The 27,505-nt window shown below is 43.6% G+C and overlaps 1 pseudogene; it reads left to right on the forward strand.

Moving 5' to 3' along the window:
* Window positions 1–12,263: 12,263 nt before the first annotated feature.
* Window positions 12,264–27,505, forward strand: part of LOC135516585 (exocyst complex component 4-like) — a 112,130-nt pseudogene continuing 96,888 nt past the window's right edge.

The raw sequence follows: 27,505 nt of genomic DNA on the forward strand, positions 1-27,505 counted from the left end.
TGGGGCAGCAGGTAGTCTAGTGGTTAGGGTGGCGAGCCAGCAACCAAAAGTCTGGACATACTGTATACATACTGTACTGGGGCAGCAGGTAGTCTAGTGGTTAGGGTGGCGAGCCAGCAACCAAAAGTCTGGACATACTGTATACATACTGTACTGGGGCAGCAGGTAGTCTAGTGGTTAGGGTGGCGAGCCAGCAAGCAAAAAAGTCTGGACATACTGTATGCACATAGTGTACTGGGGCAGCAGGTAGTCTAGTGGTTAGGGTATGGAGTATACATACTGTGCTGGGGCAGCAACCAAAGTCTGGACATACTGTATACATACTGTACTGGGGCAGCAGGTAGTCTAGTGGTTAGGGTGGCGAGCCAGCAACCAAAAGTCTGGACATACTGAATACATAGTGTACTGGGGCAGCAGGTAGTCTAGTGGTTAGGATGGCGAGCCAGCAACCCAAAAGTCTGGACAAACTGTATACATACTGTACTGGGGCAGCAGGTAGTCTAGTGGTTAGGGTGGCGAGCCAGCAAGCAAAAGTCTGGACATACTGTATACATACTGTACTGGGGCAGCAGGTAGTCTAGTGGTTAGGTGGCGAGCCAGCAAGCAAAGTCTGGACATACTGTATACATACTGTAGGGGCAGCAAAGTGGTTAGAGCCAGCAAGCAAAAGTCTGGACATACTGTATACATACTGTACTGGGGCAGCAGGTAGTCTAGTGGTTAGGGTGGCGAACAGGGTTTGAAAATTAGAATCCCGGGTCCAACTGGAAAAATCTGTCAGGAACTGGCAACCTGAGGGTTGCTGGTATCAAATCCTACATGCCATTTCCTGCCATTGTGCCCTTGAGCAAGGCACTTTACCCCCCATAACAAGAGTTCCCTGCATGTCCAGTGTTGCATCCTACCGCACCTCTCCAAAACCTTTATTGGTATGTATGCATGTGTGAGTCTTAAAAAGCAGAAGTCAGATTTCAGTTAGACCTTCTGTGCAATTAACTAATAAAGTGATCTTAATGATGATGATGAATAGGGTGAAAATGACAAGGAATAATAGACCTCATCTGTTAGTAATAACCAAGGGTTTTACTAACTGAAAAGGTGCAAACATTTAAATAGAAAGAAAAACTAGCTGACATTTTTTCCTTCAATAATACACAATCCCCCAAAAAACAGTTCATACAAATCCCTGATCAAAAAATGTGGTGATGCCGTGTTTATCTTTTAAATCTGCAAAGCAATTAACGTGTACAATAGGGAGTGATTTTTAGACAGACAGAAAACGGAGAGCGATTGCGTGAATGGCCGGGCGCTAATGAAAACAGATTTCTACAAAAGTGTTTTTGTTAAGAACGTGTGAGTAGCATAACACAAGACCAATTGTATTAACAATGTCCTCAAGTAGAGAGCCCAAACAGCATATTAAGAAAGACCTGATAGCGTTAACACAGTACAGCATGTCTGACAGTTGATAAGTGGCTTGGGAGTTTTTCTAGGGAGATTTCTATTCCAGATTAACACTTAAGCAGAAAACGCACGCCCACAGCCTTTTCATAATGATGCCCGGCTGGTTTGTTGTGTGAAACTGAGGTGTCGTTTTAATCACCAGAGGCAACGCAGCGTGCCTTTAAGATGGCCACTTTTTAATTATCACACCCATTGTGTGCCGTCAAGGATGGGGAAACCTCTTCGCCCACTTTTGTCATCATCTGTTATGGAACCTCCCACGTCCCCATCGTTTCCTGCCTTACCTTCAACAGTCCTTTCCCTATGGTGAAAACCTGATACACTACAATACCAGTGTAAGATGACCCTTAACACGCAAGATGCAAAGCAGCCCTAAGCAAATGGGCTAGTGGAGGGAAAGAATGCATCATATTTAACAGTGAAAAACAGTCAGCAATTTGAGGATTTCCACAAAACAGAGGAGGGAAAAAGGGCAATGGTTTCAGCTGCCTAGTGGGCTAAAATATAGGAAATGGGCTTCAGTGCGGCATCAATTCATTAACTTTATTACAATTAAGAATTAATCGTTTCATTAGTGCTTTGGCGATGCCAATGAATCATAATACCAGAGGCCACTGTAAGCGGAATCCTGAGAACGAAGACTAATTACAATCAGAGGGGAGAGAACATTTGTGCTGTATGCGTGGGCTGACTTAAAAGTAAGGTCAAGATTCCCAAATGATCACTGAGTTCAGATCCCAAAAGCTGAACTTCTAACCCACTGAACAGTGTGATGCCTGGGGTCATGACTGTGACCTGCTGTGTGAACATGTCAATTTAAGCCAAATTGCTTTAGCTCATTTCAGAGGAAGTGGAGGCAGCAGTACGATTGACCACCTCTGAATTAGTTACGAGGTGGTCAAATACCAGCACACAGTGCAATAATCCAACTGAACCAGTAAATTAACTGACAGTCTCATTGACAGTTTGAGTGGTGTGAATGAATGCATGTATGTCATATAAGCATGGTTCCACCGAGAGCCTTATGGCTGTACACTATAGACCCTTTATCAGACACGACTCACTGACGGCACACTGTTTTGGGGAAACTCTTGGCAGCAGTAAGAAAGCCTCGACATTTGCGCACATTCAACAAAGCCTAGATTTAAATTTGTATTACTTCTAAACCAAAACAAATTGCAAAGATGTTTTGATTATTGCTTGAACTGTCACTAAGATTATATTTGGTTGTGATCTTTACAAAATAATTATTTTGGATCCAGCGGTTGTTAGTTAGAATGCTAACACTCATTGATATAGGATGTAGCAAAAGATAGCCAAGGAGCCATTTTACTGGTTGAAGCTGAAGTGTTTAAGTATAAATGCAGTTGATTTGTGATGATGACAAACATAGTAAGCAGGACAATCATATAAGCCTTAAAATCCAATTATAATCCAAAAGTAGTGTGAAATGCCCTCAAGCAACATGTAAAGAATTATTCTGCTGCCGTTCTTTAACAACTCCCCCCTTGTTCTGCCACCAACTTGCGTGCGGCAATGTTTGTAAACACAGAAAGGAGACCCTTATGTCTGTACGCCATAGTAGAACTCACCTGCATGTGCTGCTGGCGGTGCTACCGCCACTGGTTCTGGCTCTGGGGTGGGAGGAGGAAGAGGGGGGCCAACAACTTCCACTGGTTCTGGGGTAGGAGGAGGAGCAAAAGCTTCCACTGGGGGCTGAGGAGGAGGGGCAATGGGTTCACAAGGGGGAGGAGCAATGAATTCAGCTGGGGGAGGAGGCGGAGCGATGGGTTTGACTGTAGGCTGCAGGGAGAAAGCTTCCATTGGAGGAGCAGCAGACTCAACAGCAGGGGAGGAGATGGATGCCAATGAAGAGGAAAGGGGAGGAGGAGCAATGGGTTCAATTACGGGAGGGAGAAGAGGTGCAGAAGCAACAGGTTTGATTACAGGAAGAGCAACGGGTTCGACAGGAGGAAGAACAACAGGTTTGATTACAGGAGGAGAAGCAACAGGTTCAGGAGGAAGAACAACAGGTTTGATTAGGAGGAGAACAACGGGTTCAGCAGGTTCGATTACAGGAGGAAGAGCAACAGGTTTGATTACAGGAGGAGAAGCAACAGGTTCGATTACAGGAGGAAGAACAACGGGTTCGATTACAGGAGGAAGAACAACGGGTTCGATTACAGGAGGAAGAACAACGGGTTCGATTACAGGAGGAAGAACAACGGGTTCGATTACAGGAGGAAGGGCAACAGGTTTGATTACAGGAGGATCAGCAACAGGTTTGATTACAGGAGGAGGTGCAGGGATGGTATTGCGTTCCACAGCAACAGGAGCGGGAACAGGGATGGGGGCCAGGGGTTCAACCTGCGGTGGGAGGGTTACCTGCTCAACAGATGCAGGTGGTGGAGGGGATGCCACAGGCTTTAAAGCAGCTAAGGTAGGAGGCGGGATCACCATGTCAATGATGGTCGGAGCTGCTACCTGTTCCATGGGGGGTGGAGGTGGAGCCACTACTTCAGTGACAGGTGCAGGAGGTTGAAGTGGTAGTGCGATGGGTTCTATGGGTGGAAGCGAGGTGATGAGATCGAAGGGGGTCTGAGGGGAGGCACTGGAATGAGGGAGGAGGGAGCAGCAACAGGGGGTGGGACCTGTGGAAGGGAGGGGGAAGAAGGGGAGCTATGGGCTCCCTCATTCGGTTGATGACATTCTCAGAGAGCTGCAGAAGAGAGAGAAGAGCAATATGTGAGTGAAAACCAACAGGAGAGAAAAAAGCACAACTAACAAGGATACCAGATCTGAGCAACACTAAACACTTCAACTGAACCACACTCCGAAGTCTAAAAGGCAAATTCTCACAATTTACTTGCCAAGCCTCAGCCAACTTATTCACACAAGGCTACAACTCTAGGTGCACTAGCTCTATTACATCAGCCTGAGCAGTGTTAACCCAATATGCATTTAGCAGTGGCACACACCGCTAGAAGTGTAGTTTAGTCGAATGGCAGCACCCATAGCTGTATGGATCTGTGCAAACCTGCTACAGTAAGTGTATATTTTACATTTGAAGGATTCTTCCTTGCTGATAAAAGGGACATGTGTTTCAAAAGCCGTATCACAAGCGATGATTATTGACATTTCTAAATGTTAAATCACAGAGTCTTGATTGTGGTTGGCTGAAAACTGTAGAACGAAGACAGAATGCTGCCATTGTAGAACACTGCTTGTGGTATGTGGGTGTACAAGCTACAACCTTAAGGTATGTTTTGTTTATTGATGCACGTGTGGCAAGAATGCAGAAGGAAAACACCCCCACACACCAGCAGATTATTCCATGTAAACATTGTCCTGAGTCTTCTCGCAACAAGGTGCTTCACAATAGGCATGTTCGTGCCAACTAGTCTTTACTTGAAACTAAACTAAAGCCTCTCAACCTATATTTAACTTCAATTGGCACGCAGGGTCCATTGCAACAGTTAAACACTTATCAGCTTACACATCAGACAAAGTTCACGGCACGTGTTTTGCATGACATGGATTAACTAATGTTAATTACAAGGTCATAAAATAAGTATAATCTATTATAAACTGTCGTCATTACTAAGAACTAGGTCTAGCTGTATCCAGTCATTCATAATTTAGACAACGCGAGGCCATTGCATAAGCTCCAGTGTCAAGCTGACAGCAAGTTAGCTAGCCTAGCTACCATAACAAACGTTATTCTGGCATAACATTGCCTATTTGTTTGGTAATAAGGATATAATAATGCAGCCAGTCGTTCCTATCATTTTTAACGCGCTTCAATACTTCCGAGCAGCATTTGGTTATGCAGTACCTCATTGTTGTCATCCTTTCAGTACTCACCCTTATGCCCTTCACAACTGTGATGTTGTCATTTTCATCCGACTCAAAGGAGACGCGGCGCCTGCTATTGTTCGCTCCCATCTCTGTTTACAATCAGCGAAAGTGATACCTAACTGCATGCAATGGAAATTGTTGTCATCCACCTGTTTTTAGCCAAAATTGTCAAGTCGCACACCGGGGACAGGGAGCTACAGGGCCGCACGCACAGAAACACTTCCGTAGCATGCCAGCTGTCCAATAAAGGCTGCGTTTATTGGAGGTGAGAATACGTCTTGTGCAACAGAGGTGTCCATTGGTTGGGGAATATTTTAAGAGCCACACGGATCATTATAGTGCACTTTCAATTGTGTATGCATACACATTCACCAACAAATAAATAGATAATTAGTGGGGAGAAGAAAGAAGACATGATGTAAACCACTCAAAATAAATACAACACTTTATAGTTAGCTATATATACATATTAGGTCTTTAAAATCATACAATTGTTAATCAGTTTGGATTATACTTTCAAAAGACAGAGGAGTTTGGACTATCTGTCATATTCACTGCTGTTCAATGGTAATTTCAATTGGCCTAATGATTTTGGGAAAAAATAAACGCATAAATAGCTTCATCAGCTAAACTCCATCAAACCCCATCAAACCCAAGCTAAGGTTATTTTATTAAATTGTCTATGTTTTTGTTGTCATTTCAGTCTTTGTAAACAAACAATGTACAAATTTAAAATATGTTGAAAATTGTCAATGATGCATGGACAATCAGTCCTTGCACCTATAATCTAGGTCCATCTTTGAATTTGACACTGGTAACATTTCTCCATCCCTCAGCTTCATAGCAAAACACAGAGTGAATTCCATATAGACTACTAGACCTATGCATACAGCTTTCAATGAGAGCGCAGCAAGGCAATCGGTGCATATGTGGGTTCTAGTAACGTTTTTAGAATCTTTGGAGCATATGGTTTTGTCGGGTATTAAACCGAGGATAGTGAAAAAATAAGGGACAACACTTTTTGTTTATTAAATCCGTTTTTTATTTTTGTTAAGCAGACAGAAGCAAAGCACAACCTTTCACAGCTGTGTGATCTAGAGGCAGACACACACACACTCACACACATTTGTTTTACTGTCCCTGTGGGGACAAAACAATTGATTCCCATTCAAAATCCTATTTTCCCTAACACCTAACCCTAACCCTTCACACTTAATCCCAAACCTAACCCCTAACTCTCATTCTAACCCTAACCCGTCACCCCTAACCTTAACCTTAACCCTAACCCTTCACACCTAACCCTTAACTCTGATTCTAACCCTAACCAGTCACCCCTAACCCTGACCCTAACCCTTCACACCTAACCCTAACCCTTCATACCTAACCCTAAACCTAACCCTTCCACCTAACCCTAACCCTTCATACCTAACCCTAACCCTTCATACCCTTCAACCCCCTAAACCTAACTCCTAACCCTAAACCTAACCCCTAACTCTGTTTCTAACCCTAACCCGTCACCCCTAACCCTAAACCTAACCCTTCACACCTGACCCTAACCCTTCACACCTAACCCTAACCCTTCATCCCTAACCCTTCATCCCTAACCCTAAACCTAACCCCTAACTCTGATTCTAACCCTAACCCGTCACCCCTAGCCCTAAACCTAACCTTTTCCTTGTGTGGACCAGTGAAATTTCCCACTTGTCTGAACATCCCTTGTTTTTATTATCCTTGTGAGGACCTCTGGTCCCCACAAAGATGGTAAAACCAAACACACACACATACACACACAGAGCAACCCATGTGTTTCTATTTCTCTGGATAATACGTTTTTAAATGTTTTTAATGAAGCCAACAGTGGGAGAAACATTTCCCCTGTTTATATTTCTATTATCTCCAGACAGTGGCTTTGTGTGAACATATTACATAATAAACATAGTAAACATTTACCCTGTGCAGCAATGCCCTTGGGGGCACATGGTTAGACATCCAAGAGACATATTGTATGCAGATGGGATTGAACAACTGACTGCAACTATGATCCTATAGGCCTTGTGAGAACTTCATTATAAAGAGGATGAACAGTATAGTTATCTGTATTGCTGATGCAATGATATACATGGTTGGGTTACTTACAGTCCTTGTGGTGAAAGTGGGGATTTTCTTCTGGAATGTTGTACAGTTGGGGGTTGGTGCACAGTTAAATTCTCCAGTGTTAAATCAACACTGAGGGTGTTCAATTTAACACTGTTCCAGTGTCTATACGGGTCCACAATTTTAAGTGTTAAATAAACACTCTTCTTAGTCTAAAGCCTTATTTGCATATTTCCCAGTGTGCCTTGCCTTTCGAGTGAAATGTAGAGTTACCACCCAAGACTGAATTTGTAAGTGACAGAGACATGGTTGTTGCTTTTTCAGTCCTATGGTATTCACCAAGTGAGATCCTAAGCGAATATGTTATCATTGAAATACGATTCTTAAAGACATTACAATATGCTTTATTTTGAGGGCCTAGTTTTACCCTAATACAGTGGGCTGAAACTCATGGTTTTACAGGCCACATCAGGCCTGCAAGTCATATTTGTAATTCTTATTGGAATCCTGCCAGAGTTTGGGATGAGACTACCTAAAGAATCTAAATTGGAACAACCATTTAAATAACGGGTGCAATAAATCCAAGTAATAGATTGGATTAGTTTAGAAAAACACATGTCAATCAATGTACATGAAAAAACATAAATATTGAAACAAACAATTCAAAAAAATCAACCTGCAATAGAGCATGCTGGGAAATATTACATTGATGGGCATGGTTTTGGTTCAACTCAGGTCCATGGTCAGTTGCCAAACATTGTTGAACGTTGCAGATAGAAATGCCATACATAGAGCTGACGTGATTTCCTATCCTACATGTCAAGAGAGGCATGTTTGTTCTACATAGCATATTTCTATCTGAAAGTTACAAAATGTTGCATCCTGCTGAACGTGCCAGCGGTTATTAACACCAATATTAGGGTTCTTTATTTACACCAATGAGTGTCAATTGAACAGTTACAGAGCTAATTTAACTCCTGAATCAACACTAGAAATGGTACACTGAAAAATCTACACTACTGTAGGTATCACTGGCCTATTTGCTGTGTATGTGGATGATTAAACATAATTTAAAAAATGAACATAACCAGGTTTACATTGAAATGATGTGACAGAAAGAAAAAAGTCCCATTGTCTATTCTACGGTAAGCTATATAATACGCACACATATGCTGTTACCTTGGAAACAACACTTCACTCCTCTATACAAACAGATACAGTTGGAGGATCTTCATTTGAGCCAGTGTGCTACAGCAGGAAAATAATCGTGCAGGAACAGGAAATGTGAATTATGATGAATGAAAAACAAAAGGAGAGCCACACAATCTTGGAGTTTAGATGCAATAATGTAATACTAATGTTTTGACAGCCAAGCTGTCTTCATCAGGGTACAGACAGTAGACAGCTTGGCTGTCTATACTCCACTAGCCAGCACCTCGCCTAACCAGATTATAATTAGCTGACATTTTTCATTAGGGAGAATCAAGACAGAAATTTCAAAGTGGAAATTACAAACTTCAGAAGCCTTTTAAATACACTACAAGTTATCCTGCAACAGGGTGATCCTACAGCTACATCTCACACATTGTCTCCAGAAGTGATAGTTGTAGATGGTGTGGGAAAACATTGAATTTGGATATTACAAAACTATTTTTTCACAACTTTCACTTGTACTGTATTAGTGAGTTTAAATACAATTTGCAGCTACTGTGCCTCCTCCTTAATCTGAAATGAGGGGACTCAGAACTGGAAACTGGTTTAAAATATTAAATGCTATATCACACAAAATTATAATTCTTAAACCCTGGTATGAATTGTCCAAAAATGCACCAGTTTTAACAGCAGTGAGATTAATATACAGAAATAACAGGAGCCAGGCTGACTGCTGTTGTCCTTCACACCTACAGATGACAGTCACACAGCAATCATTTAGTGTACATCTACAGAATCTGCTGACAAATGACCTTGGTGCCATGTCATTGGAGAGATTAGCCCGAGACATGTAAAATGGGACATTGGCTGCAGGGAGGGGAGGGTGATAAGAACTTGAAATTGAACTTGGCCCAAGGAAGTTAGAAGCATGCACCCATCAAAGAGAAAGTGGCCCTGCATGACACAGTGATTGTTTCTATTTTGGAGGGAACGCCAAGATCTCCCACAATGTTATCTCTGCTGTCCACAGGCACATCAATCAGCACTGGGCCTGTTGGATCGACCCCTTCCCCACCAAAATCAATGCCTTCTCCCATTCGGTTTGTTTCGAGATTGTCAGAGATACAGAGGAGCAGTTCTGGAAAACGCGGAGCTATATGTCCTAAAAACAGAAAGCCATTAATACACACTCACACAATCTCTCTCTCACGCTCGCGCACATGCTCACGCATGCATGCGCACGTTATCTCTCTCTTCCCTTTTCTGTCCCCCTGGCTCTCTCTTTCATTGTAGCCTACCGTGAGGGCTAGACTGGAAATCAAAGGGTGTGCTTCAGTACTTTTACTGTAATTGCATTTAGATTTTCTTCAAGACATTTTGCAAGATATCAGTAGTGTTCAAGATATCAACACAACAGAAGGGTAGTGTTCTTGCTGAAGCAAGCACAACACAACAGATAATCAGAAGTATATGCAACACAACAGAAGGGTTCTTGTGGGATATCAGAAGTGTTCTTGCAGAAACAAGCTCACCAATGAAAGACATTTGCAATAGAACAGTAGTATGATAAATGCAACATACAATGGTTAGTATGGAAGTGGTGTTTTCAGTGGCGACCCGTCATTTGAGCCCCACATGTTTAACAAAAAAAAGTAATAATTGTTGCCTGTTTTGCATGATATTTTGGCATTAACATGTGTCACATATCAGTTTGCAAACAATGTAAAAAATAAAGCTGCATACAAACATAGTCTCTTTTTTGCTTTCTTGAGGAAGGCAGCTCCAAAATGCAGGTGTTTCGGCCGAGCTCAGTGCTTTCTGTGGTGGTGGGGCAGCCAGCGGAAAATACAGAGCATATGAGTTGGTCATGCTCTCTAGTTGCGCCGTGATTGGCTCAGTGTTCTGTCACTCATGGGGACACTACATCACCACAAAATCTACGGGGAGAGCTCGAAAATTCAAGTCCCTTGGGTGCTCCCATAGAGTTACATTAGAAGTGCCCATCCAAGAAGCCTTAAGGTCATTGGTCACAGATCAAATGACGTTATATCTACCATAGCTTTGATTGGACTGATCATGTCAACATCTTAGTTTCAAAATTTTAGCTAGAAAACTAGACAAGCTGTCATCATCATGAATCACGTTGACAATGTACTGGCAAATCCTTTTCAATCCTTGTCATATGAAGAGAAATGATCGATAAAATGTATCGGTGATCCTCGGCCATTGGACATAAACATTACACAACAAGTTGGAAACGCAAATTCAACAATGAGTGATTTGGAAGGAATCAGTGACTAACTGCAAGTGTTGCAAAGCCATAACTAGCCTGCTATTGAGTGGAGTGGGTATGTGGTCCAAGTCTGGGTTTAAGGGTCTCTTTTCCAAGCTTAAAAGGATTAGCATTCAACACGATGGGCCAGAAAAGGTTGAATACACATTGGCCATACTGTCAATCCAGCATGACTTCTGCCGCGTTCTATACAACTGAGAATTCGGAACTGGGAAATCTCAGACTTCAGTGATATCAAGACAACTGGGAACTCGGAATAAAACGATCTCCGACTGGGAAAAAACGATTTGAACGATCATCCAACTCAGAATTCCATGTCAGGAACTTGGCCTCTTTCTAGAGCTCCAACCTGAAGATCACTCACGTCATGATTCGACCTTGTTTTGTTCCGAGTTCCCACTTGTCTTGAAAGCACCAAAAAATCCAGAGAATGCCATACTTTGATGACAAAGCTTGATGACAAAATTTGCCCACAAGAAAGACCACCGCACCACCTTCCTGTTCAAGTGAGTACAGCAGAACAAGGTGAGTCCAAAAATGTATTGTATGCTGCTGCATAAATTATGTAATATTCCAGGGAGATATGTATACTGTAGCTAAGAAAGTAAGCCCATGTGCCTCACCCTAATAATTTGGTCCCTTTGCCCTCATAACTGAGCCTACTGTTCTGACTTGGTGGTGCACATGAAGCCTATAGCCGGTTTTAGAGAAATGTAATCATTGAATATTTTAAGAGCTTTTATTGTCTGCTAATATACCCTGTTTATTTATCCTACGGTTTTGTCTTGGTGTACAGGGAGAACACTGCCCATGTTCTGGATTCTGTCACTGTACATTTCAATTTCAAAAGTGCTAAACAAATTGTTATGTTGACTACATCCGTCCTAGCTCTCTCATTAGTGTCTTAATCGAAATTACAGATTGCCTCTTATCCACTTGCGATCCCCTTTTGCCATAGTTTGTACATCTCAATTGTCATTAGAAACCACATTTGTTTAAGCAAGTCAGCCATGTCAGCAACGTCTTTTTTAAAGGCAGTAAATGAGGCTGAATTAATTTTTCCGCTGCCAGACAAGGCTACGGTGGTTAGGATTCACTCCGTGGTGCTGAACAGAACGCTCTGCTGTTGGGACAGCTTTATGTAGGCCCTTACAGTTTGTCACAGTTATAGTGCAATTAATGTAGTAATGTGGCTTTCATGGCATGCATCTAACATTTTTGTCTTTTGTTTGCCCCACCAAGATTTACATGCTAAAATCGCCAATGGGCGTTTTGTAAGCACACAGGATTTGCATAAAAAAAATTACTAAGAACAATATCAACAAGTCTAGACAGATTTTGGACTACAACTCCCAGCTTTCTCAGCCACACTACCGAAGTTGGAACAATTTTCCTCGTCTCTCATTGGTAGGTTGTCATTCTGTTTGGGTGCAGTAGCTGGAAAAATGGCAGCTGATACAGGGAGATACCGGAGTGCTGTTAGCAAAAGCAAAGACCCTTCGGGCTTACTTATCTCCGTTATAAGGTAAGCTCACTCAAATTGACGGTTGAATTATCCTGTCGACATAATACGCCAGTGGGCACTACTGTTTTCATTAACTAGGCCTGTCATTTCAGGTCGTGGACAAGGAGAAACATCCTTCCTGATGTTAGCTTCCTATCTGTTAGCTAGCTAGTTTTATGTCAAGCGAGTTTTGAGGAAATGTTAGTCAGCTACGCTAGCTAATGTTTGTCATCGCGATCTGTTCGCATAATTTAGCAGTGTTTATCATCATTGTGAGTCAAATGACACTCTTCTTCAATAGTCACAAGAAAAGCGTGAGGAAGAAGCCACTTGCTAGGTAGCTGAAAGTTAGCTAGCTAGCTGTCACGCTTTTGACAGCTGACCTCCCCTGCTCATACAACAATCTCGCGACTTGGTACAGAGACAAGATAACTTATTTGCGAACGAAAACGAAATATCCAATGCATACTTGTTATTCAGCATCAGCACCCATTTATAGCCTGCTTTGCTGACAGGGTGCATTGATCATCATGGGTTGGCCTTAGCTTGAACAGATGTCATGACATAAACGACAGTCGTTTACTGTGTGTTTCCACGCCATTTAAAGCAGCCATTGCCGTAACTTAGTAGAGTAGCTCCCTTTACCCCTTTTTTCTCTAGATTAAACGGAGCTGTCGTCTACTGGGTTTGACAGATGTCAGTGTGCATGGGGCGAGGGTGCAGCACTTTGAGGCAAAATCCTATTCGAGGCAATTGTTGTCTGCAACAAAGATTATCTTCACTTTCTTATGTACCTTTACTTATGGCTACTGCTTGCCCAAAACGCCAGACTGTTACCATGGTTACCCCATGCCACTTTCGGATTCTAAAAGGGACTAGGCTACTGTCAGTCTAGTGTTTGAATTAGTCAAGGGTGATGGTGCATGTCAGAGCTAAGGATTCAGGTTCGCTAAGTTTAGGTGAGGTTATATGAAGTATGTTAACTAGTTAGGTTGGACATGACGGCATGGGAAATAACTAGTTATATTACATATATATATATATATATTATTAGTTAAATTACAGAGAATGGATAAGATCACTTGCTTTGTTTCAGTCCTGACTTGTGTCAAGTAGGCATCTCAAGCCACTCTAGGGGGATGCTGTTGAGAATCTTCTCCCCCTTCCAGCTTTCAGCTGTATGTGAAGAGCGAAGAGGCTTTAATGAGCTCTTGAGGGAGACTTTTACCTCTCCCCTTATTTTATGTGTGGTTTGGAGTTTGATGAAAAACAGGGCAAAAACAAGTGTTGTCAAGTCTGTTACTCAACATTGTCCCATCCCCTGTGTCTATGACATTCAAGACTGGCATGGTTTTCAGGATATAAAACCTGGCACTTTTATGTTACGCCAATTTTGTATGATTATTCCTTTACTGTAGGACAGGGCTATTCAACTGGTCGCCCATCAGCCAGATCCAGACCGTTTATTATGTAAGACTGGCCCTTTCATCAATTCCTAAACATTAATCAAATATCTGCAACAAAATCTCTGCCAAAATCCAACATTCAGAGCCAAAATGACCAACACTATTGTGGTTGTCTAGTGTGGTTTCTTGAGCCTGTTTGGCATGTTGATTTTATTACATTTTTTTCTTCATATTAATTTGACTCCAGCGTTTGAGTGGTTTAAGCTGCAAAATATTATGAGCCCATAATTCATATTCATACATTTTACATTTACATTTAAGTCATTTAGCAGACGCTCTTATCCAGAGCGACTTACAAATTGGTGAATTCACCTTCTGACATCCAGTGGAACAGCCACTTTACAATAGTGCATCTAAATAATCGTGAATCTAAATCTAAATCATCTCAGGAACACGTACTCAGGAACACGTACAATCTCAGGAACACGTACACTACGACTCTCAGGAACACGTACACTATCTACAGGAACACTACGACTCTCAGGAACACGTACACTACACTACGACTCTCAGGAACACGTACACTACACTACGACTCTCAGGAACACGTACACTACACTACGACTCTCAGGAACACGTACTACACTACTCTCAGAACTCTCAGGAACACGTACACTACGACTCTCAGGAACACGTACTACGACTCAGGAACACGTACACTACACTCTCAGGAACACGTACACTACACACGGCTCTCAGGAACACGTACACTACGTCTCAGGAACACGTACACTACACTACAACTCTCAGGAACAGTTACACTACGGCTAAAGGTCTGTCATTATCAACGGCGACCCTGGAGAAATTAGGGTTATGTGCCTTGCTCAAGGGCACATCATCATATTTTTCATCTTGTCAGCTCAGGACTTCGAACTAGTGACCTCTCGCTTACTGACCGAACACTCTAACCGCTAGGCTACTAGTATTTTACCCAGATCTAGTGACTAGAAAAAATGATTAACTAGAAGTTAGGCCTACACAAGATTACGAAAAGGACCACAAGGTGACACCTTGACAGACAATTGATGAGCATTGGCCTTTGTCTGTGTAGGACCCTGTCCAGCAGCGATGACAAGCAGGACAGAGAGACGGAGAAGGGCCGCCTGGAGGAGGCGTTTGAGAAGTGCGACCGGGACCTGGATGAGCAGATCGTCCAACACTACGCTGAGCTGACCACCGCCATCCGCACCTACCAGAGCATCACCGAGAGAATCACCAGCTCCCGTAACAAGATCAAAGGGGTGAGAGGGAACACGCACAATGTTTCAAATCAAATTGAATTTGTCACCTGATGTGCCAAAAACATCAATTGTAGACTTTACTGTGAAATGCTTACTTTACGAGCCCTTTCCCGCAAAAATATTTGCAACAAAACATTCAGAACATGTGTATGGCCTGTGAATAACAGAGTGATGGTCCCAGGGAGTTGTACATCAAGGACATTAGCAGCAGGCAGTGTAAGGGCCTGGCTGATTTCTCTAGAGAGTGTGTGTGTGTGTGTGTGTGTGGCTCTGACACCTGCGTCACTGTTAGAGCCTCTGGGATAGCCTGCTCGTGTTCCACAACAGCGTGATGTCATTCCCATCTCTCCAGGCTGTGTGTCTGGATGTACAGTTTTTATTTAACCAGGTAGGCCAGTTTAGAACAAGGTCTCATTTACAACTGCGACCTGGCCAAGATAAAGCAAAGCAGTGCGACACAAACAACAACACAGAGTTACACATGGAATTAACAAGCGTACAGTCAATAACACAATAGAAAAAACGAAAGTCTATATACAGTGTGTGCAAATGGCGTGATGAGGTAAGGCTATAAATAGGCCATAGTAGCGAAGTAATGACAGTTTAGCAAATTAACACTGGAGTGATAGATGAGCAGATGATGATGTGCAAGTAGAAATACTGGTGTGCAAAAGAGTGGAAAAGTAAATAAAAACAATATGGGGATGAGGTAGGTAGATAGTGTGGGCTATTTACAGATGGGCTATGTACAGCTGCAGTAGCTACTCAGATAGCTGATGTTTAAAGTTAGTGATGCAAATATAAGTCTCCAGCTTCAGCGATTTTTGCAATTCGTTCCAGTCATTGGCAGCAGAGAACTGGAAGGAAAGGCGGCTAAAGTAGGTGTTGGCTTTGGGGACAACCAGTGAGATATACCTGCTGGAGCGGGTGCTACGTGTGGGTGTTGTTATCGTGACCAGTGAGCTGAGATAAGGCGGAGCATTACCTAGCAAAGACTTATAGATGACCTGGAGCCAGTGGGTGTGGCGACGAATATGTAGCGAGGGCCAGCCGACTAGAGCATACAGGTCGCAATGGTGGGTAGTATATGGGGCTTTGGTGACAAAACAGATGGCACTGTGATAGACTGCATCCAGTTTGCTGAGTAGAGTATTGGAAGCTATTTTGTAAATGACATCTCCGAAGTTGAGGATCGGTAGGATGGTCAGTTTTACAAGGGTATGTTTGGCAGCATGAGTGATGGAGGATTTGTTTCGAAATAGGAAGCTGATTCTAGATTCAATTTTGGATTGGAGATGCTTAATGTTAGTCTGGAAGGAGAGTTTACAGTCTTGACAGGCACCTAGGTATTTGTAGTTGTCCACATATTCTGGATCAGAACTGTCCAGGAATGATGCTATTCGAGCGGGCGGGTGCGGGCAGCGGGCGGGTGCGGGCAGCGAACGGTTGAAAAGCATGCATTTGTGTTTTTACTAGCGTTTTAAGAGCAGTTGGAGGCCACGGAAGCAGTGTTGAATGGCATTGAAGCTCGTTTGGAGGTTAGTTAACACAGTGTCCAAAGAAGGGCCAGAAGTATACAGAATGGTATCATCTGTGTAGAGGTGGATCAGAGAATCATCAGCAGCAAGAGCGACATCATTGCTGTATACAGAGAAGAGTCGGCCCAAGAATTGAACCCTGTGGTACCCCCATAGAGACTGTCAGAGGTCCGGACAACAGGCCCTCCGATTTGACACACTGAACTCTGTCTGAGAAGTAGTTGGTGAACCAGGCGAGGCTGTCATTTGAGAAACCAAGGCTGTTGAGTATGCCGATAAGGATACGGTGATTGACAGAGTTGAAAGCCTTGGCCAGGTTGATGCAGATGGCTGCACAGTACTGTCTTTTATCGATGGTGATTATGATATCGTTTAGTACCTTGTGCGTGGCTGAGGTGCACCCGAGTTTACATCCACTTAGGTTGGAGTCATTAAAACTATGTTTTTCAATCACTCTACCCATTTCTTGTTAACAAACTATAGTTTTGTCAAGTCGGTTAGGACATCTACTTTGTTCATGACACAAGTCATTTTTCCAACAATTTTTTACAGGCATATTATTTCACTTATAATTCACTGTATCACAATTCTAGTGGGTCAGAAGTTTAAGTATATTTAAACAGCTTGGAAGATTCCAGAAAATTATGTCATGGCTTTAGAAGCTTCCGATAGGCTCATTGACATAATTTGAGTCAATTGTACCTGTGGATATATTTCAAGGCCCACCTTCAAACTCAGTGCCTCGATGCTTGACATCATGGGAAAATCAAAAGAAATCAGCCAAGACTCTCAGGAACACGGGTCTAAAATAAATTGTAGACCTCAAGTCTGGTTCATTCTTGGGAGCAATTTCCAAATGCCTGAAGGTACCACTTTCATCTGTATAAATAATAGTACGAAAGTATAAACACCATGGGACCACTTAGCCATCATACCGCTAAGGAAGGACACACGTTCTGTCTCATAGAGATAAACATACTTTGGTGCGAAAAGTGCAAATCAATCCCAGAACAGCAGCAAAGGACCTTGTGAAGATGCTGGAGGAAACCGGTACAAAAGTATCTATATCCACAGTAAAACGAGTCCTATATCGACATAACCTGAAAGGCCGCTCAGCAAAGAAGATGCCACTGCTCCAAAACCACCATAAAAAATCCAGACTGCGGTTTGCAACTGCGCATGGAGACAAAGATTGTACTTTTTGGAGTAATGTCCTCTGGTCTGATGAAACAAAAATAGAACTGTTTGGCCATAATGACCATTGTTCTGTTTGGAGGAAAAAGGGGGATGCTTGCAAGCTGAAGAACACCATCCATCCCAACCGTGAAGCACAGGGGTGGCAGCATCATGTTGTGGGGGTGCTTTGCTGCAAGAGCGACTGGTGCGCTTCACAAAGTAGATGGTATCATGAGGGAGGAAAATTATGTGGATATATTGAGGCAACATCTCAAGACATCAGTCAGGAAGTTAATGCTTGGTCGCAAATAGGTCTTCCAAATAGTCAATGACCCCAAGCATACTTCCAAAGTTGTGGCAAAACGGATTAAGGACAACAAAGTCAAGGTATTGGAGTGGCCATCACAAAGCCCTGACCTCAATCCTATAGAAAATGTGTGGGCAGAACTGAAAAAGCCTGCCTAGGTTACACCAGCTCTGTCAGGAGGAATGGGCCAAAATTCACCCAGCTTATTGTGGGAAGCTTGTGGAAGGCTACCTGAAACGTTTGACCCAAGTTAAACAATTTAAAGGCAATGCTACCAAACACTAATTGAGTGTATGTAAACTTCTGACCCACTGGGAATGTGATGAAAGAAATAAAAGCTGAAATAAATCATTCTCTCTACTATTATTCTGACATTTCACATTCTTAAAATAAAGTGGTGATCCTACCTGACCATAGACAGGGCATTTTTACTAGGATTAAATGTCAGGAATTGTGAAAAACTGAGTTTAAATGTATTTTGGCTAAACTGCATGTAAACTTCTGACTTCAACTGTATATGAGACTGTTACAAAGAGAACCTAGAAAGGTTTCCTAAGACGGTGATGGTGCTTTTGTGCCACGTTAAGTGCCCAATGATTCAGGTGGGATACTGAGCTTTGAAACTGAAAGGAGAGTGTTCAAGTGTCCCTGAAACTATTCAGAACGTTCCAGATAGAAATGTAATGAATAGAGCTGACAACTCACTATTCTACCTGACAAATAATCACGTCTGTTCTGCGCAATACATTTCTATCTGAACTTTCTAAACGCTTGCCTCTCTTGTCTCTGAACGGACCCATGGGTCATGTTCATTAGGGCACACAACAGAAAACGTTTAATAACGCTTTACAGCAGAGATGAAAAGGATTGTTTCTAATTGATTAGTAGTCCCTCCCTGTTTCAGTTAACTTTCTTTCGTTTGGTGCCTAATGAACACAACCCTGGAGCCTCACCTGTCTGACCCTGGGGGGGGGGGGGGGGGGGGGTTGATTCATGAATGCACACCGAAGCAAAACGTTTTACAACAGTCCAACTACTCTGTCCCTGTTTCATTCCATCTTTTTCCCTTTATCGCCTGATGAACACCCTGGTGTCTGACCTGTGTGATGTCCCATTGTATCCCAGGTGAAGGAGAACCTGCTGTCCTGTAAGATGCTGCTCCACTGCAAGAGGGATGAACTGAGGAAGCTGTGGATCGAAGGCATCGAGCACAAACACGTCCTCAACCTGCTGGACGAGATCGAGAGTATCAAGCAGGTCCCACAGAGACTGGAAGCCTGCATGGCCAGCAAGCACTACCTGCACGCCACCGACATGCTGGTGAGTAAGTGAGAATTTGTGTGGAGGTGGGGTGGTAGGTGAGGATGTGGTAAGGTTTGTATGAAAGTGTGTTAAGTTTGGGGCCATGGTGGGGCATGCGTGCGAGAGAATGGGATTCATATGATTAACACTGGGATATGGCAATCCAGACATCCAGCCAGATTTTTAATACCCGATGCTGACCTGACACTTGACTATCATATAACGTGATTGCTGTCCTCCTTGGCTACAGAAATGGACTGGCATTTCAGCTAATTGGCAGGACTCCTAGTTTTCTTCCGTTTGGTGCCTAATGAACACGACCCAATAGTACATCTCCCTTCCAGCCGCAAAGCTTCATCAAAGCGGCCCAGGGGCCACCACAGGTGTGTGGGTTGACTTTGATGTGGGTTTTGTGGCGCGCTCAGCGGGGGCCAAAGCACGAAATGGCTGGAACAATTCTGTGGTCTCTCCTTTCCCTTCTTCCTCCACTCACTCCTACACTCTTCTTCCAAACGCAGGTAATTAGGGCCTAGTCAGTTCATCTCTGCTCCAGAACAGGCAGATTTGAGAGGGAAGACGAGGGATGTCTGGCCCCCTGAGGCCCCTGAAGACCTTCTGTCTCTTTGTCTCCCACTCTCAGTCCTTCGTGGGGGCTGCAAACCTAAAATCTACATTAAAGCACTTTTTACATGGTGTGGTCAAGTTGATGGAAGTTGGTGACACTATTTAGGAAAATCACTCACATCTGAGCTAAATATATCAACTGTTGTATGTAATGGTTCTTCCTTTAAACATTATTCCTTCAAACATGGCAGATTGTGGTAAATTGCGTTGTTCTGTCATTGCACCACAATATCACAAGAGGGAGTTAAGTCTAAACACTGGCAGAAATTGACTATCTTTTCCTAAATGAATGGAGGTGTGAATGTTTCAGTCCGAGTGTCTGCTCTAGAGTCCTGCATCAGGCGGGTGGTCCTGGAGTTGAAAGAGAACTTGGGTAAATGAAATGCAATGGCACAATTACTGGACTGATGATTTTCTAAAATTGGCACAGTGGGCTTTTGGTTTCTCTCCCTCTAAAAACAGAAATAAATAATTCTAAATAACAAATGGTATTTTACCACAGAATGGAAGAGTGATAGCCCCTCTATAGAATGTGAGTTCGTGAAACACGGAGTCCTTCTTTGCTAAAGCAAAGAAGAAACTGAATGAACGAGAGTCCAGCGAGGATAGGCAGTTGCCCATATTTTCAAGACTTGAGCTCCTTCATTTATTTATGAAATATACTTGTTTATTTAGGCAATTTAATATATTAGTTTAGACTTGGCCTATTTAGTAGGATTTCTTCAAATTGCTATGCAGGAAAAAAATGTCTTCCACCATGCCTGGTCCCAGGCTCACAGCTGACTTCTCTCTGAAACCACACATCCATCTGATCCATCCTGGTCCCAAGGTGAGAAACCACACATCCATCTGAAGGTGATCTTTATCCACCGTGCCTGGTCCCAGACTAACAGCTGACTTCTCTCTGAAACCACATCCATCTGAAGGTGAGTCTTTATCCTTTGGAACCACACAATGAGGACAGTAGGCCTCTTGAAGCGACAGAAGAAATCAACAAGATCCGCAAGTATTCTTCCACAATAGCTGGCAGCTTTTTTGCCTGATTCAGGGCTCTAGTCCTGGAGACTGACTGAAACATTCACACCTCCATTAATTTACAAAAGGATAGTCTAATAGCTCGGCTATGTGTGAAAAATCCCCAAATTTGTGCCACTGTTTTAATTACTGATAGTTGCTGTTGTCATTCAGAGTTGAGTCCTATTGTAAAGTGTAACCTAATGGCCAAAAAGGGGCATACTTGCAATTTATTTGATGTTTAACTGCTCTTAAATTGTACATTTCTAACTCAATATCAAAGAATATGAAATAATGTGTCTTTCACCCTGCATTATAATATAACTTACTTTGAACGAAAGCCAGGAATGAGTGTCACTCAGCCCAATGCTGTTCCTGCTTCTTTTGCCTATTTGAGTGTTTATTTAATATCCTACGTATTCTGTCATCACCAAACCTCATGCAACCGCAAAATGACGGATAAAACAATTTCACAAATCCGTCTGTTTTTAAACTTTGCTGTGGGAGTGACAAAATGTATTGCAATTGAATTTAAATTAACTGAATGATGAGGATGAAGAAGAGAGTGATTGAATTTAAAACAATAGTGTAAGAATTGCTCTTCCTCTGTCTCGTGTGCACACTAAAAAAAGACACAATTTTGTTTCTAGTTTGTCAGAAGAAGACAATGTAACACGCACATAGACACATATATTATTTGTTCATCAACATCTTTATGCTTTCGTTAATAAAAGAATGATAAAAAGACTTTCAAAATACGGATGTTTATTTCAACTACATCTCAGCTACAGTTGCTCTTCCCCCCCAGCTCCACAAGCATGGGTAAAACCTTGCTGAGATATCAATGTATTGTTGTATCTCAACAAAAGAAAGGTTTAACATATTTTGAATGAATTCTGAATTCATTTGCTTCAGCTGACATTTTCCAGTTTATTTACTGTTTAATTATTCAAGTCTCTTTTTTTGTTGGAATAGAAACACACTTCTCTGAGCTGGAGATTAAAGAATACAAAAGAAGCCAGCCACCCTTGATGGGCTATCAGACAGGACAATAGACTCTTGCCGAGTTTAGACACTTTAAATGTTTGCAAGGTATGTCACTACTCCCATACACTTCTGGATGGACCCATAACGAGTTACTGTGAGAAAAAATATCACTGAATGACATAAATATTAGAATAAAGTAGGCTAATGAAGGCAACAAATGGTTGCTTACTGAAACACCCAAAGTCATCCAATTGTTATAATAGGATTTGAAGCAATAGCCTACCCGCGTGTGGTTAACTATTCCGCACCGTTTTGCGATGCTTTGGGACAACTATGGGGACTGGTCTTGATAAATCAATCAGATTTTTATCTCCGTTTGGATATTGGCCAGCCTACAATTAGGGTGAAGAAAGGATAGGATTATTTTTCTCTCAAGTCGCAATGATTTAGTAGCCTAGGCCTACTCCCAACCATTGTCAGACGTTTTGTACAGTGCCATATTTTCCCCCAGTAACAGAAACCCTGAGGCTACTGTAAAATGCATTTTCTGAAAATAGAAAATAGAAACACCATAATATTAATCAATTTAATAACATTTCTAAAAGTATAAACTGCACAATAAGTACTATAATTTTAAAATGAAATTATAATCAATCCCATATAGTCTGTTCTAACAAAAAAACGTTAAGTCTCTAGTACAGCCAATATTAAAAACAGTCAAATGGATAGAGGCAGCAGGTAGCCTAGTGGTTATAGCATTGGGCCAGTAATCGAATGGAGCTGACAAGGTAAAAATCTGTCATTCTGCCCCTGAGCAAGGCAGTTAACCCACTGTTCCCCGGGTGCAGAAGATGTTGTTTTGATTATGGCAGCCCCCCGCACCTTTCTGATTCTGAGGGGTTGGGTTAAATGCAGAAGACACATTTCAGTTGAATACATTCAATTGGACAACGGACTAGGTATCCCCCTTTCCCATTTGTGAATTGAATCACATTAGCCGACATGTTGTGGTTTATTCATTGTTTCATTGTTTCATTATTCAAGGCACCCTTTATTTAATTTTATATCTAAAATGCTTGACTGTATTTAGACATGGATGACTTATGCCAAAAAGTAAGTTACGCTGAATCAGCTACAGTAAACATGACTCTTTGGCCTACAGCTCCGTGTCGTTTCAATAACTTACCTTCTCAAAGACGCCCTCTGGTGGTCAAACTAGCGTTATTGGCAACAAAATAATATGATGTTATGCACTCGCATGTGCCATGCAATTAGTCAGCACACTGCAAGCTGTGCTGCAGTAGGACGCAACTTTTAAAGGAAGACCCCTGTAGTGGTAAGCTTGGAGGTATACTCAGGGAATTTGGAAAAAGCCACAGGTGGTTTTCCAATACCGTCAAAACAAGTAAAAAAAAAGGTATTATTTTACATTATGAAGCTTACCGTAGTTCCCCAGAACAGTTGAGCCAGTCTCTTGTTTGTAACAGAACAACAGGAGAAAACTGGAGCTGGTCAGTCCATAATGGCACAACAGGAGCGGTCAGTCCATAACAGCACGCGGAGCGGTCAGTCCCTAACGGCACTGGGAGCCGGTCAGTCCCTGGCACGGAGCGGCCGGGAGCCGTCCCTGACGGCACGACGGGAGCCGGTCAGTCCCTGACGGCACGACGGAGCCGGTCAGTCCCTGACGGCACGACGGAGCCGGTCAGTCCCTGACGGCACGACGGGGCCGGTCAGTCCCTGACGGCACGACGGGAGCCGGTCAGTCCCTGACGGCACGACGGGGGCCGGTCAGTCCCTGACGGCACGACGGGGTCAGCCGGTCAGTCCCTGACGGCACGACGGGGCCGGTCAGTCCCTGACGGCAGCCGGTCAGTCCCTGACGGCACGACGGGGCCGGTCAGTCCCTGACGGCACGACGGGAGCCGGTCAGTCCCTGGGCACGACGGGAGCCGGTCCCTCCCTGACGGCACGACGGGAGCCAGGTCAGTCCCTGACGGCACGACGGGAGCCGGTCAGTCCCTGACGGCACGACGGGAGCCGGTCAGTCCCTGACGGCCGGGGAGCCGGTCAGTCCCTGACGGCACGACGGGAGCCGGTCAGTCCACGGCACGGGAGCCGGTCAGTCCCTGACGGCACGGACGGAGTCCCTGACGCACGGGTCAGTCCCTGACGGCACGACGGGAGCCAGCCGGTCAGTCCCTGACGGCACGACGGGAAAACCGGCCGGTCAGTCCAGGTCGGTCCACGGGGGGAGCCGGTCAGTCCCTGACGGCACGACGGGAGCCAGCCGGTCAGTCCCTGACGGCACGACGGGAGCCGGCCGGTCAGTCCCTGACGGCACGACGGGAGCCGGCCGGTCAGTCCACGACAGGATAAAACAACATGAGCCAGTCGGTCCACGACAGGAGAAAACAACAGGAGCTGGTCAGCCCAGAGCGTTCTATATCTGTCACTGAGTGTCTGTTGTGTGGCACATGTGAGGTGAGGAAGTTACACTTGTGTGTAATTCACTGCTAAATGTTTGCTATCAGATATCTTATAACGGCTTTCTGCCGTGTTTGAGGAGTAAGTCAAAGAGCTCTGTATGGGTTGTCTGTACAGCTGCCATTTTGTCCCTGTGCTTCCGACTAGCGTTTTCTCTCCCCTCTGCTCCATGTTCACATGCTGCTCTTCCCTCTGGAAAAACATGCAAATCAAATCAAATTTATTTATATAGCCCTTCGTACATCAGCTGATATCTCAAAGTGCTGTACAGAAACCCAGCCTAAAACCCCAAACAGCAAGCAATGCAGGTGTAGAAGCACGGTGGCTAGGAAAAACTCCCTAGAAAGGCCAAAACCTAGGTAGAAATCTAGAGAGGAACCAGGCTATGTGGGGTGGCCAGTCCTCTTCTGGCTGTGCCGGGTGGAGATTATAACAGAACATGGCCAAGATGTTCAAATGTTCATAAATGACCAGCATGGTCGAATAATAATAATAAGGCAGAACAGTTGAAACTGGAGCAGCAGCACGGCCAGGTGGACTGGGGACAGCAAGGAGTCATCATGTCAGGTAGTCCTGGGGCATGGTCCTTGGGCTCAGGTCATCCATGAGAGAGAGAAAGAAAGAGAGAAGGAGAGAATTAGAGAACGCACACTTAGATTCACACAGGACACCGAATAGGACAGGAGAAGTACTCCAGATATAACAAACTGACCCCAGCCCCCCGACACACAAACTACTGCAGCATAAATACTGGAGGCTGAGACAGGAGGGGTCAGGAGACACTGTGGCCCCATCCGAGGAAACCCCCAGACAGGGCCAAACAGGAAGGATATAACCCCACCCACTTTACCAAAGCACAGCCCCCACACCACGAGAGGGATATCTTCAACCACCAACTTACCATCCTGAGACAAGGCTGAGTATAGCCCAGAAAGATCTCCGCCACGGCACAACCCAAGGGCGGGCGCCAACCCAGACAGGATGACCACATCAGTGAATCAACCCACTCAGTTGACGCACCCCTTCCAGGGACGGCATGAGAGAGCCCCAGTAAGCCAGTGACTCAGCCCCTGTAGTAGGGTTAGAGGCAGAGAATCCCAGTGGAAAGAGGGGAACCGGCCAGGCAGAGACAGCAAGGGCGGTTCGTTGCTCCAGAGCCTTTCCGTTCACCTTCCCACTCCTGGGCCAGACTACACTCAATCATATGACCTACTGAAGAGATGAGTCTTCAGTAAAGACTTAAAGGTTGAGACCGAGTTTGCGTCTCTGACATGGGTAGGCAGACCGTTCCATAAAAATGGAGCTCTATAGGAGAAAGCCCTGCCTCCAGCTGTTTGCTTAGAAATTCTAGGGACAATTAGGAGGCCTGCGTCTTGTGACTGTAGCGTACGTGTAGGTATGTACGGCAGGACCAAATCAGAGAGATAGGTAGGAGCAAGCCCATGTAATGCTTTGTAGGTTAGCAGTAAAACCTTGAAATCAGCCCTTGCTTTGACAGGAAGCCAGTGTAGAGAGGCTAGCACTGGAGTAATATGATCAAATTTTTTGGTTCTAGTCAGGATTCTAGCAGCCGTATTTAGCACTAACTGAAGTTTATTTAGTGCTTTATCCGGGTAGCTGGAAAGTAGAGCATTGCGGTAGTCTAACCTAGAAGTGACAAAAGCATGGATACATTTTTCTGCATCATTTTTGGACAGAAAGTTTCTGATTTTTGCAATGTTACGTACATGGAAAAAAGCTGTCCTTGAAATGGTCTTGATATGTTCTTCAAAAGAGAGATCAGGGTCCAGAGTAACGCCGAGGTCCTTCACAGTTTTATTTGAGACGACTACAACCATTAAGATTAATTGTCAGATTCAACAGAAGATATCTTTGTTTCTTGGGACCGAGAACAAGCATCTCTGTTTTGTCCGAGTTTAAAAGTAGAACGTTTGCAGCCATCCACTTCCTTATGTCTGAAACACATGCTTCGAGCAAGGGCAATTTTGGGGCTTCACCATGTTTAATTGAAATGTACAGCTGTGTGTCATCCGCATAGCAGTGAAAGTTAACATTATGTTTTCGAATAACATCCCCAAGAGGTAAAATATATAGTGAAAACAATAGTGGTCCTAAAACGGAACCTTGAGGAACACTGAAATTTACAGTTGATTTGTCAGAGGACAAACCATTCACAGAGACAAACTGATATCTTTCCGACAGATAAGATCTAAACCAGGCCAGAACTTGTCCGTGTAGACCAATTTGGGTTTCCAATCTCTCCAAAAGAATGTGGTGATCGATGGTATCAAAAGCAGCACTAAGGTCTAGGAGCACAAGGACAGATGCAGAGCCTCGGTCCAATGCCATTAAGATGTCATTTACCACCTTCACAAGTGCCGCCTCAGTGCTATGATGGGGTCTAAAACCAGACTGAAGCATTTCGTATACATTGTTTGTCTTCAGGAAGGCAGTGAGTTGCTGCGCAACAGCCTTTTCTAAAATTTTTGAGAGGGATGGAAGATTCGATATAGGCCAATATTTTTTTAAATATTTTCTGTGTCAAGGTTTGGCTTTTTCAAGAGAGGCTTTATTACTGCCACTTTTAGTGAGTTTGGTACACATCCGGTGGATAGAGAGCCGTTTATTATGTTCAACATAGGAGGGCCAAGCACAGGAGGCAGCTCTTTCAGTAGATTAGTTGGAATAGGGTCCAGTATGCAGCTTGAAGGTTTAGAGGCCATGATTATTTTCATCATTGTGTCAAGAGATATAGTACTAAAACACTTGAGCGTCTCTCTTGATCCTAGGTCCTGGCAGGGTTGTGCAGACTCAGGACAACTGAGCTTTGAAGGACTACGCAGATTTAAAGAGGAGTCCGTAATTTGCTTTCTAATAATCATAATCTTCTCCTCAAAGAAGTTCATGAATTTATCACTGCTAAAGTGAAAGTCATCCTCTCTTGGAGAATGCTGCTTTTTAGTTAGCTTTGCGACAGTATCAAAAAGGAATTTCGGAT

The sequence above is a fragment of the Oncorhynchus masou genome, chromosome 27 (assembly GCF_036934945.1).
Source record: "Oncorhynchus masou masou isolate Uvic2021 chromosome 27, UVic_Omas_1.1, whole genome shotgun sequence".
In the NCBI taxonomy this organism is placed as follows: Eukaryota; Metazoa; Chordata; class Actinopteri; order Salmoniformes; family Salmonidae; genus Oncorhynchus; species Oncorhynchus masou.